This window comes from Camelus bactrianus, chromosome 3 (genome assembly GCF_048773025.1).
Source record: "Camelus bactrianus isolate YW-2024 breed Bactrian camel chromosome 3, ASM4877302v1, whole genome shotgun sequence".
Lineage (NCBI taxonomy): Eukaryota > Metazoa > Chordata > Mammalia > Artiodactyla > Camelidae > Camelus > Camelus bactrianus.
In genome coordinates, this window is record NC_133541.1 from 160633565 (window position 1) to 160653303 (window position 19739).

General features: G+C 42.4%; 1 long non-coding RNA gene across 2 annotated transcripts in view; it reads right to left on the reverse strand.

Moving 5' to 3' along the window:
- The window catches only part of LOC141577213 (uncharacterized), a 91851-nt gene that overhangs the window by 32409 nt on the left and 39703 nt on the right, over window positions 1-19739 (reverse strand). For both annotated transcript variants that reach the window (XR_012506028.1, XR_012506027.1), the window contains one exon: window positions 13256-13379. This is a non-coding gene — a long non-coding RNA (uncharacterized LOC141577213). The remainder of the gene's footprint in view (window positions 1-13255; window positions 13380-19739) is intronic.

Sequence of the window (19739 nt, forward strand, 5' to 3'; positions counted from 1 at the left end):
CTCAGTAACAGCTAATTGAAATATGCCCATGAGGTAAAACGTCTCTCCTGTCAGGAGATGGCTAACAGAAAATAGAATTAAAACAACAAACTAAAATTCTAAGTCTGGCGAGGTACAGAATTCTAACAGCAAAATGTGTCTTCTTCTGGAAAAGAGGGAGGCTCACCAGCTCTTTACTGTGGAGCCTGAGCCCAGGGGATGGCGGTGAAGTGAGCTCTGTAAGTACCCAATAGCAAACTTGTGATGAATAAAGAGATGTGAGCTTTGATGACAGAGATGATAATACTATTCACTTGTCCTGTAAAGTATGTCTTCACGTTCAATGATCAATACCTCGGCGTCCTCAGGGATTAAGATTATAGGAAAATTCACAGCCCGGGCCCAGACCTCCCCTTTGAGCTCATGACAATGCACTTAGATGTCTCAAAGGCAACTCGAGCTCCACCTGCAAAGAGCTGACTTCACGGTGCTCCTCCCATAGCCGTCCTACCCAGGGCCCCTGGTCGGGGGGAAAGGTCTCCCTGCCTCTCCCAGCTCAGGCCCATCACTCACAGATGTGACTGGACCCCACCTTCAGGGCCCAGATTTCCTCAGTCACCGAGTCCCACCACCCACACCTGACCTACCAGGTACTCACTGGCACTCACTCAGCACTGACTGTGTGCTGGGGACCACGCTGCACACTGTGCACACGTTATCTCACTGGATCGCCACAGCAGTCCTGGGAGGTCGGTACATCACTTCTTCAATTGATTAGATAAATTGTTTACTTCCTTGAGTGCATCATCCAAAGTGACACAGCTACTCAGCCACAAAACTGGGACTGAAAACCACTTGAAAATTCTACACTCCTACACCTGGCAGCCACCCTAATCTGACTCATCACATCACCTCCTGCAGAGCCTTCTAAATGTTTCTAAGCATTCTACAAGACAAAAGTGATCTACGAGAGCACCCCACTCCCCTACTTAAGATCTGTCAATGACGGTCCACTGCCCTTAGGAGAAAGCCCCACCAGGCCTGAGCACAGCCCAATGGCCCGGCATCCGCGTTCCCTGCGCAGCCTCGCCGCCTCACCCACCACACATATCTACACGTGCCGTGTCCAGGACAGGGATGCTGACTCCGTACAATCCGGGGCTCGTCTCACTCAAACAATGATCACCTTCTTCAGTGTTCACCCTCTTCACTGCTGACGGTCAGAAAAATATTTTCTCAGGATGAATCAATATCTTTTTCCTTACAACTTCCTGTCATTGATAATGAGCTCCATCCAAAATACAGAAGACCTAATTCTCAGTCTCCTTATCTGTAAAGTGAGAATAACAAGGAAATATATGAAGTTTTAAGTGAAATAATATTCATGTGAGGCTGAGGGACAATTCCCAACATACAGTAAGCACTCAATATGTGCTTACTTAATATTAATAGGAATATATTGCATTCCAGCAACCTTAACTCAATGTTTTATGGCTTTGTCCAACAGACTACAGACAAACATTTGGACGAACACCTTTGAGCAGATCAGCCCAAGCGTGCTGGGAGAGGTAAGCACTGACTCCAGTTACAGCTGCAGCCAACCAGCACTACGGGGCTGGGGCAGTTTGCTCAAACTCTTACATGTTGCTTGAGAATTTAGTTGTCATTAATGAATAAAGACAGGTGTTCTTTAGTCAAAATTCCTGAAACATATATCTTCAAAGATTGATGCAAATTTGATTTCAAGTACAACACTCTCACTAGAAATTATTTGAAAATGATAGTCTTAGCTCCTCTGCACATCAAAAGGGCATGATCTTAATGTATCTGACTACACCAAAAGTGTTGTTTAAAGGAATTTAAGATGAAGCCATCCTAAATAAGCTCTCAGTATCATCTTCACAAAGCCCCACCCAAGGGTCTCATTTCTCACTTCCACATAGGTGTTCAGGTAGCTTAACCTGGGTCTTGGTTTCTTATAACACGGGGGTGGGAAGAGTTGTGGATAGATTTATGTAGCAAATATAAACCTAGAGTATTTGCTGTGTAGAAATCCTAGAAATAAACAAATTAATATATAGTCCTACCCTCAAGAAGCTCAGCCTTTCCATTTACAACAGCATTAAAAATAAAATGAGAGATACATTTAACAAAAATTTACAAGATTTGTACATTGAATATTTTGATGTATCATCAAAATAATACTTAAAAGATCTACATATATGGAACACATCCCATGTTCATGGAATGGTAGACAATATTGTTAAAAATGTTAAGACTCCCCAAAGTGAGTTACATATTCAGTGGAATCCTTATCAATATTCCAGCTGACTTCTTTGCAAAAATTGAAAAAGTGATCCCAAAATTCATATGGAAGTGCAAGGGGCCCAGGTCAGCCAAAACAATCTTGAAAAAGCAGAGCAAAGTTGGAGGACTCACTTTAAAGGGTACTAAAAAGCTATAGTACTAAGTCAGAATGGTACTGGCATAAGTTTGGGTAAATAAATCTATGAGACATAATAAAAACCCAGGGGGAATAACTTACATTTACAGTCAGTTTTCCACAAGGGTGTCAACAACACTCCATTGAAAGAATAGTCTATTCAACAAATGGTGCAGGGAGTGCTGAGTATCTGCAGGCAAAAGAATGAATCTGGAATCTGGACCCCCATATTTTAAATAAATAAAAATTAATTCAAAATTGATCACAGACAGAAACGTAAAAACTAAACCTATAAACTTTCTAAAAGAAGACACAGTATAAATCTTTGTGGTCCTAGGATAGGCTTTGGTTTCCTAGATACAATACGAAGAGCACAAGTGATAGAAGAAAAAAGCAGATAAACTGGACTTCATGAAAGTTAAAACCTTTTTGTTACAAATTACATCATCAAGAAAGTGAAATGACAGGGGAAGGGGGTATATCAAGTGACAGAGTGCATGCTTAGCAAGAAAAATAAAATAAATCAATACATCTAATTACCTCCCCTGTAAAGAAATTGTTTTAATGCTTAAAAAAACTAAAGTGAAAGGACAATCTGCAGAATAGGAGAAAAATTTTGCAAAGCATGTATCTAAGAAGAGACTAGTATTCAGGATATATAAAAAATGCTTACAACTGAACAATACAAAGAAAATCGACCCAATGTTTAAATTTGCCAAGGATTTAAATAAATACACAAATGGCCGATAAGCACATGAAAAGAAGCTCAGCATCACTAGCCAAATCAAAATCAAAATGAGTTCTCATTTTACACCCACTAGGACGGTTTTAATCAAAACATGGACAATAACAAGTGTCGTTGAGGAGGCAGAGATACCTCATTTGCGGCCAGTGGAAAGGGACAATGGTGCAGCTTCTTTGGAGAAGTCTGGTGTTTCCTCAAAAGGTTAGAGTTATATGGCTCAGCAATTCCTCTCCTACATGTAGAGTCATCCCTCAGTATCCTCAGGGGGTTGGTTTCAGGAACCCCCCACCCTGGATACCATAATCCAAGGATGTTCGAGTCCCTTTACAATCAGCCATCTGGATCCATGAAGTGGAAATTACAGATATGGCGGGCCAACTCTACAGCCAACAGAATGAAAACATATTCTCACAAAAACTTGCACATCAATATTCATGGCAGTATCATTCAGAGTAGACAAAGGTTACAAACAATATCCATCCATCAATGAACGGATAAACAAAATTACCAAGAATAGGCCCACAAACTTTTGGTCATTGAATCTTTGACAAAGGAGGTGAGAACATACAATGGAGTAAAGACAGCCTCTTCAGCAAATGGTGTAGGGATAACTGGACAGCTGCATGTAAATGAATGAAGTTAGACTACTCCCTCACAGCATACACAAAAATAAATTCAAAATGGCTTAAAGACTTAAACACGTAGACATGACACTATAAACGTCTTAGAAGAAAACATAGGCAAAATATCTGACATACATCTCAGCAATGTTTTCCTAGAGCAGTCTACTCAAGCAATAGAAATACAAGCAAAAATATACAAGTGGGATGTAATTAAACTTACAAGGTTTTGCACAGCAAAGGAAACAGTAAGCAAAACTAAAAGACAACCTATGGAATGGGAGAAAATAGTTGCAATAAATGAGACTGACAAGGGCTTAATTCCCAGAATATATAACACCTTTTACACTTGATAAGAAAGAAAAACAAACAATTCAATTCAAAAATGGGCAGAAGGCCTAAAGAAGCTTTTCTCCAATGAAGATATACAAATGGCCAATAGGCACATGAAAAAATGCTCAATATCTTTATCAGAGAAATGCAAATCAAAACTGCAATCAAATATCACATCTCACCAGTCAGAATAGGCATCATTCAGAAGTTCACAAACAATAAATGCTGGAGAGGCTGTGGAGAATAGGGAACTCTCCTACACTGTGGTTGCAGTTTGGTGGAGCCATTGTGGAAAACAGTACAGAGGTTCCTCAAAAGACAAAACATTGACCTCCCATATGACCCAGCAATCCCACTCCTGGGCATATATCCAGAAGGAATCGTAATTCAAAAAGATACCTACACCCCAATATTCAGAGCAGCACTATTTACAATAGCAAGACATGGAAACAACCTAAATGTCCACTGACAGATGACTGGATAAAGAGGTTGTAGTATATTTGTACAATAGACTACTATTCAGCCATAAAAAAATAATAAAATAATGCCATTTGTAGAAACATGAATGGACGTGGAGAATGTCATTCTAAGTGAAGTAAGCCAGAAAGAGAAAGAAAAATACCATATGAGATCGCTCACATGTGGAATCTAAAAAAAACAAACAAACAAAAAGATAAACTTATCTACAGAACAGAAACAGACACAAAGACATAGAAACCAAACTATGGTTACCAGAGGGGAGAGGGTGTGGGAAGAAATAAACTGGGAGTTCAAGATTTGCAGATACTGAGTATGTATAGAGTAAACAGCAAGTTTATACTGTATAGCACAGGAGAATATATTTAATAACTTATAGTAACTTATGTTGAAAAAGAATATGAAAATGAATACATGTATGTTCCTATATAAATGAAGTGTTGTGCTGTACACAAGAAACTGATGCAAAATTATAAACTGACGCAACATTATAAACTGACTAGAATTCAATGAAAATATTTTTAAATAGAGAAAAAACGAAAAAAAAAAGAAAAAGGATATTATAAAACCAAAAGAATAAAGTACTGACTGAGGCTACAACATGGATGAACCTTGAAAGTTTATACTAAAATAAGCCAGACACAAAAGGGCAAACAGTGCCCTTTTATGTGAACTGTATCTAAGCCTTTATTGTACTATTCCAGTAAATTTTCTGGAAGTTTGAACTCTCAAAATCAAAATAAAATGTATTATTCATTAAAAACCTAAAATGATTCCTCACAGGAGGGCTTTAATTATTAAATGCAGAAATGCATGTAAAGCTCCTGGAACAACACTTTGCACGTCCACACACAGTCACTGCTGTCACTGCCACTCAGAGGGTGGTGCCAGCGCTGATGAGGGCTGCCTCCAGGTGCTCCCCTGCAGAAAGGAGTGAGGGCCTGGGCTCTGACAGGAAGGGTGACCGGGAACATGGGTTAGACAGAGCCACGCCCCAGACTTTGTATTACCCAACTTTCTTATACAAACTGCTCCATGTAACATAAACACGCTACAGGGATGTATCTTACGACACAGGGAATATAGCCAATGTTTTACAATAACTATAAAAGGAGCATAACAATAAAAATTGTGCAACTATTGTACACCTGAAACTTATATCATATTGTAAATCAGCTATAATTTTATAAAATGTTAAAAAATAATTTTAAAATGTTATCACTTCAGTATTCAATTCGGTTTTTAAGTAACTAATAAACAGCTTAGAATGTATAAAACATTTAAGTGTGATAAGTTTGTTTACATATTTATTTACTTTCAGCCTCCTGCTAAAAGAGAAATTAAACAATTTTTAACACAGCTTAACAACCATAACAACAAAAAGACAAAAGTTAGAGTGAAGAGAAAATGGAGATTCAATACTTAAATGAAACCAGGGGGAAGAAAACTCATAAAAACGAATGCCATGAAGTCAGGGTAAGTGTTAAAGGCCGACTAGAAATTCAGCCGTAAGATTCTTGGCAGCTAAAGCAAAAAGTAAAAGATGATGGGGCGGGTGGTAGAGCTCAGTGGTAGAGCATGTTCTTAGCGTGCACGGGGTCCCGGGTTCAACCGCCAGGGCCTCCTCTAACAGATAAATACACCTAATTACCTACCCCCCCAAAAGAGCCCCAATGAAAAGAAAAAGAGAAATTTCTTTCCTAAGAAAACCTGATGTTAAATTTAGATTAAATACTTGAAAAAAAAAAAGAAAGAAAAATAGAAAAAGATGAGTGACACAAGCGATAATGCCCGTGAGATAAATCTGCGGTGGCTGCTGGCATGTCCCCATGTCCCACGTGGGAAAATCTGAAACATCCTTCTCACCACTCAGAGTCATCCTCAGCCCACCCCACCCCTCTCCCTGTTAAATGCAGGAGCACAGGCAGGGCCCGGCCTTTGCTCTCTCTGTGTCAACACAGTGAGACAGGATGGAAGGGGCCAGAGCACAGCCATTCAATGAAGGCCACAGCAATTAACATCAAAATGGTGAAGGATTCAACCCCCAGTAGGCCTTGAGGCTCAGGATGAAGAGATTTTACTTCTAGCAGATCTTGAGCTTCATTATACACCCGTTGTAATAGTAACATGGTGAATAACACGCCCCAAGGCACCATGGCCATCCCAAGGCTAGCCACAAAAGGTCAAAGGGTGGGAAATGGCCAACTCCCTGGGAATCCCAGCCCCTTGCCCTTAGGCTGCTCCTTCTAATTATTAGCATATAAAACAACCAAGCCCATGAAAACCAGCAACACAGCGCCACCTCGCGGTCATCACTCTCTCTCCCTCTTCGGAGAAGGCCCACACTTTGTCTGTGGAGTGTGTACCTACTTTTAATCTGAGCACCCAACCCCCACACCTCGTGGAATTTCTCCTGCCTTTCAATGTGTCTCTGTGAATAAATCTACCTTTACTCAACAGTTGCTCTTGAAACCTTTCCTGCATGAAGCCAAGGACCCACGTCTGGTGGGGCACATTCCAGGGGCTCAACCAAAGCCTGGGACACAGCCCTTCCCATGCCCCACATATGTTTTCTTGTATCAACAGGACTGGGATGTGAAGGGAGCTCTGAGGCCCCAGCTAAGGGACAGAAGTAGCCCCCAGGACCAAAATGGCGGGCAGCCCCTCCCCCAGCAGGGGCCCTGAGGTCAGCCCGGTTCTCTGTGGTTCTCTGTTGTGCTGACTCCCCAGCCAGAGAGCGTTCTCCTAGGCCTGTCCCCACAAAACCCTTATCTCCAAAATGCAAGCACATCATGTCACAGTCCTCTTATTCAACCAGGAAATTTTCAGCCCACTTTTTCCTTCCCTAGTAAAGAATCTATCTGTCCTCCCTCCCATCCCACCACTTCTTTCTTTGTGAGAACTCTGTACTCCCCATACACCATCCTGAACGCAGGTGCCTTGCTGGCTGGGACCGAGATATTTCAGTCTCACACAGCCTGCATCCTTTCACTTTCCCCTTTCTACCTTAAAAAGCCTTTCCTGAGTCTCCCACCCCTCTGATTCTGAACTTCACAAAGTGCTGAGGTTGCATGCAGTCACTGTGTGCATACCTCCCAGGTTTTGACTAGGTTTCCTTCACAAGATCTTCATTAAGGAGCTTCATCAAGAAGTTTAAAGAGTCTTTTCTTACATTGGAGTGGAGGAGCCTGCATAAAATTTAAATGGCCTTGAAGAGAGAGTAAACCATGGACAGAGAGGTCATAGGTCTTAGTCAACAGTGTCACGAGGCAAAATGTTCTTCGAAGGCTCAGAGTGGCTTCTGAACACGGAGTCGGGAGGGAGGAGGTGCCAGGCTGTGAGTGGGATGAGTGACACTGGGTACGCTACCCCAGCTGGGGAAGTATTGGATTTTGTTCTAGTTTTCCAAAGAATTTCTTACCACCTTTTCTCTTATTGTCACATACCATTTCCTACGGATTAAGAAAATCAATGTCAGTCATTTGGGCCACTTGGTAGAAGCTACACGATGCCTTTCACAGGGCTGGGATGTAACAGCCACACCAGTCTAGGTTGAAAGACCAGTAGGGGTATTTCCAAGGTAATCACGGGCATGCAGCAAACTCCCCAGCTTCAATTACCTCATCTCAAAAGTGGGGCCAATAAAACTACCAAGCAAAGTGCGTGATGATTATGGCCGACATCTGTTTACTAGGTAAGTGCCCGTGACAGCTGACACTGGATTAGGAATGAATATGATCAACGAGGCACAGTCAGCCTGGTTACATGCACCCTGCCTTCATGCCTTGGTGCAGGAGCGGAGTTTGTTTAGCTGAAATGAACGCCCCCAGAGCAGCCCTGAAGGGAAAGCTCCCAGCTCTGCACGGCGAGGCGTGTTCCTTTCCTTCTCTGAGCTGATAACAGTTTGCAGTCGTCTGTTTTTACATTTATCCCTTTAGTAACTGCCTCCCCTCCGGAGTTTTTGCTTAAGCAGAACAGGTCCAGGTTTGTGTTGCTGCCTGCCGGATATTCTGGGCTGGGAGACAGGCGACTCCACGTCTGGCTCTGGTGCTGAACGGAGAGGGCAGAAATCCCAGGGGCCCATGCTGAACAGAGGCCCCTGCACCCAAAATTATGGTCTGACTTTGGGCAAATTACACCGTCTTCTTTACCCTAAGATTCCTCATCTGTTCATGAAAATAACTGCCCATGGCATGTAGAGTTTCAAGGATTAAAGGAAATCACCAAATTCACAACCTATTCAAGCGGCTACCAGTACGTCCTCAACAGGCACATGCTACCTTTACGGCTGTAACACACGCTAAGCGGGGCGGAAGGACACAGTAAACACTGCTAAGTGCCTGTTAAGTGTTTCATGTGTGTTATAATACTATTTAAAACTTACAACAAACCCAGGAAGAAACGAATATTATAATGCATATTTCACAGATTCACCAACAGTTTAATGGAGGTTACACTCTAGTCCAAGGTCCTTTGGTGAGGAAATGGCGATTTAAACCTGAATCTGAGCCCAGGCCTGGGCTACACCTCTCTCCAATCCACCTCACCACTTGCCTATGAAATCCACCTGTCCAATACACGTTTGCACAGGTCAGCTCTTAAATGCAAAGTGTGCCACCGTTTGTCAATGTTTGTTAATTACCATAAAGTGCTCTCAGAAACCGCTACAGAAAAGACAGGTTGACCCACATCCCTGCCAACAAAGAAGAGATATTCTGCCTTGCGTTCTCCTGTAATGTGCAGAAACCCTTCCCTACACCACCAAATTCAAATGTATGCTTCCTCCATGTTTATGTTTGCACACGGCTTATTAAAGTAGAAGGTACCTGCAGTAATTCCATCTCGTTTCCTTTGCAAGTTTCCAGATTATCCACAATCAGTCTGTGAATGAAAATACTACAATGTGAATTAAAATACTACAACCATGTCAGTAAACAAAGAATGCTGAAGCCAAGTCATCAAGGCTGCTGCCACCCCCCAGTGCGGACAGACCTGAAGCCCAGCCTCTACAGCCACTCACAATGCTGCCCTCTGAACAGACTGAGAATAAGAAGACAGGATAATTGCCCTAGATAGCTAGGTGCTTGTCTAAAGAATGAATCCAGTGAGGTCAAATGATACATACAAAGGCACTAAATTCTTTAACATGAGATGCCTGGATTTCTTTAGATAAAAAGCAATCTTTTATTGTTCCAACTCCCTGGTCTTTGTTGTAAAGCTCCTATATAATCCTAGTTCCTCCCCTACTTCTTGGGAGCAGTCCCTCAGACAGATTTGAAGGCTGTCATCCCGCCTCGAGTCCTCCCGCCTAATAAAGTGTAACTCTAAACTTTCAGGCTACACATTTCTTTCAGTCGACAAGTCCCAGAATAGACACAACTCATCAATTCTGTAATGGAACACACTGGATCAGGAACCAAAAGCGTGTTCTAGTCCAGAAAAGCTACGGGTCCCTCTTTCTTTCTGTCATTATACAATCCCACCAGAACTCATTAATTTGCTGTCTGCTCATCTGGCAACCAAACTCAGAGAAGAGTCAACTCAGCAGAGTGCTGTACTCGGGAGAACACCCCGCAGCAACACTGCAGGCTACCTGCCCTCCCGCACGCTCTGCCGACCCCTAGTGTCCTCCGTGGAGACCAGGCCAACAGAGGTGTTCCCAACAGCTGCAAAGTCCCACAGATTAAATAAAAGCATTATATTTTCTACGATATGTTATGTATATTACCATTTCTGAAAACAGCTTTGCCAGAAGCCCAAATTTTCCACATTAATCTGCATAGGCAATTCCGGCCCCCAAGGGAAAACAAGTCTTAAAACGATGCTAAGGCCTCCAAAGTCCTCTCCAGGACCATCAACCAAACTGCCTGCAAGCCTGCAGCTGCAGGCGGCTACATGTCTGTTTTTAAAGCAACCCCTTCCTGCCCTCGGGCGCTACAAAGTCCCTCTATGCCCTCCCATCTCAGGGTAAGAGCAGCCACTGCAGAAACTTGCAGGGCAGCACTGACAGGACTGGACACAGAGGATCAGAGCTAAACTAAGCCTTCTGATGACACGAGTTTGTCACTGTGTCATTTTACATATGAAGGTATATATAGAGAGGTGGGGTGATCTTGCTCAAAGTCACACAGCTAATAAGTTGCAAAGTCTATAACTCAGCTCCACCCTCTGGCGTGACGCTCCAGCTGGGACACCCACAGGGTTCTCTCGTGCCTGCCTGACCGGTCCTTTCCTGTCACTCATAACCCACCACAGTGTCTGACCCTAGCCTGACTTTTCAGCCTCATCTCCCTCTAGTTTCTCAGGAACAAGGCTGCTCGGGCCACTGTGTGACTTCCGGCTCCCCAAACCCTCAGTGCTCAGGGTGGTCTTGCCTGTGCAATCAGCACCCTGCTCAGAGGCTCTTCCTTCCCTGCAGGAGGACGTTTCCACTCTCCGCAGGGACACCCCCTCTGGGAAGCGCTCTTCTCCCCCTCAGCACGGCAGGTGTCCCAGGCCACATCCCGAGCTGCCCCATTAGGACTGCCTGTGCCCAGGTCTGCTAGTCAGACCAGCAGCCTCAGAGCCAGGGATTATGCCCGGGTCTCCCTGCAAACCTACTGCCCGCCTCACAGCCCCCAGCCAGTAGGTCACCTGGAAGTCACAGCAAGTGCCCCACCCAATCCCGAAATCTCTTCATTTGCCAGCACCGCTGATGACTGGTCTCCAAAGTTTGGTCAGTTTCACACAAAAGAGCAGCTTCCACTGAAGCTGAGGGTTTTCACTTCTGCTCCCCATCCTTAATGGAAACGTCAAGGGAAACCAAAAGACCTTTTCTCAACCCTTTTCTGATGACACATTCCCACCCACATTACTCACATGCTCAAGAGTTTTGGGTCCACGTGATTTCGTTTCCCTTATGCTAAGTGGCTCAAAACACTGCAGGATTCTTTCTCTTTTGAGAGTATTTGTTTGTACTGAGTTTATTGACTTTAATCTCTTTTTGTCTCTCTCTTAAGTGTCCCTAGCAGTTGCCACTTCTTAGCCCCTTCAGCAGCCTCCCTCCCAACATCTAGTCTAGGAAATCATCTGTGATGAGGGGCCCGGGGGCAGTCACAGAAGATGGAACAAAGGTACAGAGAGGCTACATAATTTGCCCGAGAAGATCAGCTTCAAGCCCCAAAACTGTGTGTCACGTCCCTCTGTTTAACACTTATGCTAAACTAGTTAACTTTTTATAGATTATGGTTATAAACAGATGAGGTATCAAAATACATAGAAGGACACACATCAACTCTACGATGTTTATTAACTCCACTATTTTGTTTCTATTTATTTTATTTCTATTAAAAAATATTAGGAACCTCTGCAGTGAATATAACAAAATGTTAATGGGTGTTAAATCCAGAATATAGAGGCGTAAGTGTATCATTACTCATAATTATTTGTATGCTCACAAGACAAAATGATTTGAACGTCTCTCTCCCCTCCCCCTACTCGCTACTGGCTCTCACCTGAGCTCCCAGACCACACATATAACAGCCTTTCACTTTATCCACAGCTGAACTCATCAGCGTTCCCCCAAAGCTCCCTCTGCAGCTTTCCCTGCTCAGAGCACAGCAGGACCATCATTTACCTCATTAATCCACCCAGAAACCTGGGCCTTACTCCATCCTACCTTCACAGACATCATTCATCCTTTCCTTTTTACCATCTAAACATGCCTAAAATCTGTTCTTTTTTTCCCGGTGACTGTCCCACTGACTGTCCCACTGCTCAGGTAGAAGCCACCAACACTGCCCACCTGGACTCACGAGTCTCCCAAGTGGCCTTCCAGCTGCTCTCCCCTACTTGACACAAATTGGATTTTGTCACTCCCGTTCTTTTATGACTCTTTTCAAACCTAGTGTTCTTAGAAGAAACTCCAAGTTCTTCACATGGTGAAGGTGTTTGCCATGAAACTGTCAGCTCAGGGAGGGCAGGACCCCCCTCCTCCTTGGCCCTCCTCTTTCCCTAAGCCCCGCCCTCTCCCTCGGCCCCGCCCTCTGGCACAGCGCTGGCTGAGGAGGACCTGCTGAGCTACACCAGCCTGTATTCTAACCCTGGTGTTCAATTCTTAGCAAATTGCTTCACTTATCCATACAAATCCAAGGTAGATTAGAAAGATTTTAGATGTTGAGCTAGACTATTGATTTGGGGATTTTGCACTAGCAACCTGCAATTACATGTTCTAATGATTCTGTCTTCTTAAAACAACACCCAGATTTAAGGAGTTATTTGTGGAATGTCTTCTGAGTAAAAGGGACTGTACTTTTACAGACTTTATGTTGTATAACATGAACAACACGGACAGGGTCACAAATGGAACTGCCTCACAAGTGACAGAAGACAGGTGAGAGGCACAAAGCAACAGGTCGCAAAGACGGTAAGAGCAAATTTGTTTTGCCAACCCCCCCAAAAATGCCTGAAAGAACCAAAAATTCTGAATTTTGAAAGTAAAAGATTATCATATAGTGAAATAAAATAAATAATCTTCTTCATCAGGGTTTCAAAATCTGACTCCAGATTTTTTAGCAGGCCATACTGAATCCTAGCACAGAAAAATCAGATGGACTAGTGGTGAGTAAGTTCCAGGAAAACTGCAGTAATTCCTCCACTTGTGTAAGGACATACACTCACCTGCCGAAGGTGAATGTAGACTGCATTCTGGAGAAATTCGGAAGCTTCCAGGCTCCGCTTCTGGATGCCGAGGACACGGACAGCTTGGAAGCATGCTTCTAACTCAGTCACCGGAATTCTTACACTGCAGGGGGAAAAGGAGGCCCTCAGTCGATAGCAGAGATGTTCCTGTCGTGTATCACAGGCCGTGCCTCAGGGACTCAGTGCCTTGCAGCAGCTCGGCCCCAGGCGAGGACCCGAAGCGTGGCCCACCGAAGCAGGAGGTGCACTGTGCTTGAGAAATCCCATCCCCGATGGGGGCAAGAGGGGCTGGTGGGGTTGAGTGAACCTATAAATGCCCACAGAAATATGCCTGCATTCATTCAAGTGATACAAGCAACAGTAGCAGGCTATTTAACAAAATTTCAATTTTCAGTGGAAATTTTGCCATTCCTTTCCGCTTGTCCCCTGCACTCTGAAACAGGCTTAGGCTCTCTCACACCTGCAGCTCTGAAGCAATAGTTGTGAAGTCATTTTACTTTGCTGCAAGTGTCCTCGGTCCCCTTGTAACTGTGTCTGTCCTCTCTTAACACAGTCGGATATCTTCCTGGATCTCTACCTGAGTTCCTTTCTCCTCCTCCTCAGATCCTGAGATAAAGGACAAGAGAAGGCACATGACCAGAAAAGGCACTGTGGACTTGACTGAAATCCACAGTGACCCCCTAGGTGAGTGCTGCCCACCCCTTACATTCGATTTTCAAGGTTCTGCACAGGGTGACATCCAGCCCAGAGAGGTGGCCCAGGCCCATTGTAAGCTACGTGGCTTGGGCGCGGGGACAGGTGCAGGAGCTGGTTCCGGGGCCAGGCCCCTCCCCACCTCTGCTCCCCTCTCTCCCGAGGCCCCGCTGCCAAGCACTCAGGCTCCGTGATCTTATGTCCTTCTCTTCTACTCTACTCCAAACCCTTTTCCTTTTCCTTTTTTCCCTAATTATCCCCAGCTGGAGTGATTTTTCAATCGCAGTATCTGAAAAAATTTCCTACAGCCGAAAATGAGGTCTCAAGAAGTCAAAGCACATATGCTACATCCTGAAGAGTGCCGCTGGCTAGGGGGACCCTCACCAACACTCACGTGGCATCAGACATGTTTCAGGGTCGGCCACCCCCAACAAGAGTGTGCTGTGACCCCTATGCCCGCACAGCATCTCTGCTCACAAAAATATAGTTGGCCCACTTATCGGTTATTAAGAAGCAAAAATACAAAATTGCTCATGTTTCTTACTAAAATTATCTATGAAGCAGAAAAGGGAATTGTAAGAGAAAAGAACAATTTTGACCCCATGTTAGGTCTGTTCCTTTGGCTTTAACCCTGTGCCCTGTTTTCTAGGCTCAGACTTGCTAGCTCTGCACCATTTGTAAAAGAAAGTTGCCTTTAGACTGAAATATCCAGGACAGCCTATTCTCCTGGCCGTGATCTTGAAGGATGCTAATTCATCTGCACTTATGTAGAGATGGCAAGTTGCAAAATAGAGAATAACCTTTGTTTTTTTTTTTTTGGAGTTTTCACAGGGGCAACATGATTTGATCCGCATGGACAGCTGCAAGAACAGCGGATTCAAAGGACAAGCAATTCATACAGCAAGAAGTTTCCAACAACCAATCAAAACCCCGCCCCTTTTTAGTATAAAAGAAGACTCATTTCTGACTTGTGGAAGATGATTCTCCAGGACATCAGTCTGCCATATTCTGGATCTGCCAGCTTTGCAAATAAAGTCACTATTCCTTGCTCCAACACCTCATCTCCCGGTTTATTGGCCTGTCATTTGGTGAGCAGAATGAGTTTGGACTCGGTAACAAAATGACTGCATTGGAGGTAGTATGTCTCCACTGCTTCCTCGTTTCCAATATGTAACATGCACATTACTTATGATCTAGTGCAAATAATTCATCAAAGACAACCACAAAAAGAAACTATACTCACCCAGCTATCAACACTGAACACAAAACCTGTCAATTTTATATGCTGTTTAAGAACACAACCGAAAAACCTAACATAGGGAGTTGATTCCACGGAAATAAAATTATTTCTACTCCTTCAAAATTTTTCTTTTCTTTTCTATTTTATTTTGTTTTGCTTATTGAAAAGAAAATAAAAGTCAGATCATTTTATTTCACGTATTTTTGTTATAGCTACATACTTTAAATACTACAGAGACTTAAATTGCAATAAAAAATTGTTCATATATTAGTATAAAGATATATACACAATCAATGTGGATTAGGAATGGAGTGGACATTTACTAAAAATCCACTGCAATCCAGTCTTTACAAGCATATCCTGGAATATAAGCTCTATTATCCAGGGGTCCTCACCCACATTCTCACTGCTGAGTCCCTTAGTAATCAACTACTAAGGCACCAGCATAGAACCATGTGATCTGTATTTTAGGAATAAATGAGGGAATTGATTCATTCAATTCTAAAACAAAAACCCTAAAATAAATACTGAACTTATTTACAGATAAAGAAAATTGGTCCCTCAAAAAGTAAAGTTTCTTCCTCAACGTCACAAAGCTAATAAATGGTAAAGGCAAGATTTGAACTAATCTGCCTGATTCTAAAAACTAAGGTGGAAATCCCATTAGACTGGGGAGGGTCCAGCTGCGCAGCCTATCACCCTATTTTGTTCAGATCTAGCCTTAGACAGCCTGAGACAGCACCCCATTCCTATGGAACTCGAGGGCAAACGATAACATTAAGGATTTTATATCCAGCAATTTCTTAGGTCTGATGTATATAAAGTGTCAGCAAGTCAGCAGAAAATCTCTGGGAACCATTAGTGGGTCCAGACCTTTTTGCTGATTAGAAACTCAATCTATCAGGACATAGTGACCTTCCCATGAGAGGCCACATGGACATAAACTAAAGGCAGCTGAACAATGAAAACTAGCAAGACCCTGGAACTCAAGCAAGAAGGATCCCTGCCATCCCCCACCCAGTTGCCTCTTCATCCATGTGGACACGAAGACAGAAGACCCGGGTTCTTGTCCAAGTTACACTATCATGGATTCTCACCCATAAAAAGTTACAACTCTATGCTGTCATAAGTCCTTTCCAACTCAAATATGATGACACCAATATCTCAGCAGAATATCTATGTCTCCACTTCCCCTCTTCTAATAGGAGAATATTTCTATGGACACAAAGCAGAAATCCAATTTAAAAAACCATGCACGAAGCCAGGTGAATTTCTGCTTAAGAAACTTTCCTCTCACGCTCAGTGAATGAAAACTCAGAAAAAGAGTTCCTTCTCCTTCAGCAAACGGGAGGCATCCTGATTGTGTGTGTGTGTGTGTGTGTGTGTGTGTGTGTGTCTTTGTGTGTGTGTATAAATCAAATATAATGGTCTGGGATGTGTACAGATTTTTTTTAATGTCACTGTAATTTCATGGGGATGAGCCAACATTTAAAGTAATTTGAATCTAGTGTTCTCAGACAATCTCAGGCTCTTTTGGTGGAGGAGGTGAAAGGGGAGGGTAAAGGAGGAAAGAGGTAAATGAAGCAAAGAAGTAAGAATACTGCTAGGGAAAGGCAAGACGTTAATTTTGTTCCTCATTGCATCACAACAAATTAGGGACTGGCTTTCCCCCGATGTCTTATTGAGCACTGAGTTGCAGAAGAAGAGGCGACAACCCATTTCTCACTGAGATTGTGGCTGTACGTGGCATCTTATAGACACAAATCATTTACACTGATCAAACACTCTAGCAGCAGGCCGTAATTCTCCTGTTTTGAGAGACAAGAAAACAGGAGTTCAAAGAGGATGTATAACTTGACAAAAGTCAGAGGACCAGTAAACTAAAGAGGATGAATTCAAACTCAGATCTGAATGCAGAGTCTGCTCTTCCCACTCCCAGGACTGGAAAGTCCTTAACACACAGGCTCCCCAGCTCCCCTGCAGTGTTCCTGGCACCAATCATTTCCCATGGTAATGTTAGCCAGTTCTCACAGACACAGCGCTCTGTGCAGACAATGACCTCCATCGGACCTTGATCATCTACCTGCCACTCCCACCAGGCTTCACCATACAGGCAGGAAAGCTGGCTTTCAAGTGCATACAAAGCCACCCCCGGTCTAACCTGGGCTCTTCTGCGGCTTCTCCAGCCTAAAGGCAGCCATGAAACTGCTCACAGTCTGTACATGAGCCACACTACCTCTCTCCATCTGTCTCCCCACCTATACTACTACTTAGCTATGACCATTTTGAGAATCTTGGAAACAAATTTTTAAAAACAGAAAAGAAAGGATTCTGGAACAAGTGCTTAATACTTACAATTTTAAATGACAAGTTACAAATTGAGTATTGACAAACCGAATCTTCCTTTCTAAATGTCAGTTTTAAGCATTTAAATGTATAATAGCAAAAAATTCTCACAAAATTAACAAAAACATAAACAATAAACTGGAATAAATTCAAAAATAATGCCCATGTTCTAAATGGAGAAACTTCAGGACTGTACTGAGGGTTAAAGTAAGAGGTATGAATGTAGAGACATAAACATATTGCATGGAGGAAAGCAGTTTTGTAAAGATGTAAGTTCTCCTAAGAATAATTGAAAACTTACTAAAAACTCCCATGAAAATTCCAATCTGATTTTTTTTAACTTGAACAAAATATTTTGGAACTCTTCAGGAATAATAAAGTCATAATACTAGACAAGAAAATTTGGGTCGGAAGAAAAGAATCAAAAAAAATCAGACTGCCAGTGATTAAATAAATTTTTACAATATGTAAGATATGGTGCTGGAGTAAGGAAGGGAGATTGATAGAAAGGAACCATGAGTTCAAAAAGAGACTCTAGTGTATGTAATTATTTTGTACAGGTGGGATTTCAAATCAAAGAGAAAAGTATGAATTCAATAATTGTCCTGGGACAATCAGAATCACCTAGAAAGTATAAATTCTATTCCTGTCATAATGACCACAAGATAAATTGCACATAGTGATGTAAATATTAAAAAGTACTAATAACAGCAAATACAAACCTTTGCTCTTATTAACTCAACTTCTCCTCACTATAACAAGTACTATTATAATCACCACCTTAGAGATTAAAAAAACCTACAGGAGAGATTTATTCCATTATAAGGAAGTATTTCTAAGAATGTCAAAGATAAAACCCTTAAGGAAGACATTTACTATCTTAAGAGTAGTTTGAGCCACAACAAGAATAAAAAACTTCCTGAACAAAATGAAAGGAAAGAAATGACAAGAAAAAGCTCTGTGATACATGTTGATGAAGTCACGAAGTAAATTTTCATAACATACAAATAGCTGTCACAAAGCAACAAGAAGCTCCCTCACTTAAATGTTTGCAAAGGACAAAATGAATCATTCATTTTAAAAAATTCAAAAGGCTAATGAGTGAAAAAAGCTCAAAACTTCACTGGTCATCAAATGCAAGCTAAAACAATGAAAAAGCACTTTTGCTTATCATATTGGTGAATATTTTTAAGATATTCTAGTTAGTGTCCATCTGTGGGAGAACAAATCATGAGCGACTTTTTCAGAGGATGACATATCAATGGATATGTAAACTCTGAAAAACGTACATACACACTGACTCAACTCCACTTTTAGGAATCGTTTCCTTTAGAAAAAAAACAATCAGTCCAAACAGATGTATCCATCAGGGCATTTACACAGCACTGTTTACAAAGGTGGGAAGAAAAACTGAAGTGAAATAATATCCAGCGACAGAGAATTGGTTACATAAGTAATTGTGCATTTTTTCATTCCCCAATGGAGAAGGAATTTCTAGAGTCACTTGAAAGGAGTCTGTGATGAATGTAAGTGTCACATCCAGGGACTAAATTTCCAGAAGCCTTAACTAAAGGAATATACATACAAGATCACAGGAATGTCTGTACAAGAAGGATGCAAGTCAAACATTCTTTCTGACAGTGGAAAGTGGAGAAAACTTAACTCTCCACCATTAAGACAATGTTACGGTAAATCAAGGCGAGCTGCGGGCGCTGAGGGAGCCGGCGTTTCGCCGTGGTCCAGGGCCTTGTCCACAGCACTCTCCCACCAAATGTGTCCGTGGACAAGAGACGACACCCGCACATCAGGAGACCCCTCCAATCTATCTGAAAGGGCCGGGTGAGTCTGGAGTGGGAGGACGTCCATGATATACCCCTGAGTGAATAAAGCGAGCTGCAGAGAAACATATATTATGGTCTCATTTTTAAATAAATCATATATACACACACCTATACATTGATTTCTCATATGTGTATATATATGTATCTCATAGGCATAAAGGTCATGAAATATATATACCAAATTTTCCACAGCTTTTACTCTCAGGAAATAATGGGAAGGGAGTTAGGGGCCTTCCTGTACCACCACAGTTCTCTTTTCAGTATTTCAGTTAAGTATACTTGGAATTTAAAAGTTTATTTAAGTCCGAAGTAAAATGGACGATGCATTCCTTAAGACAGAATG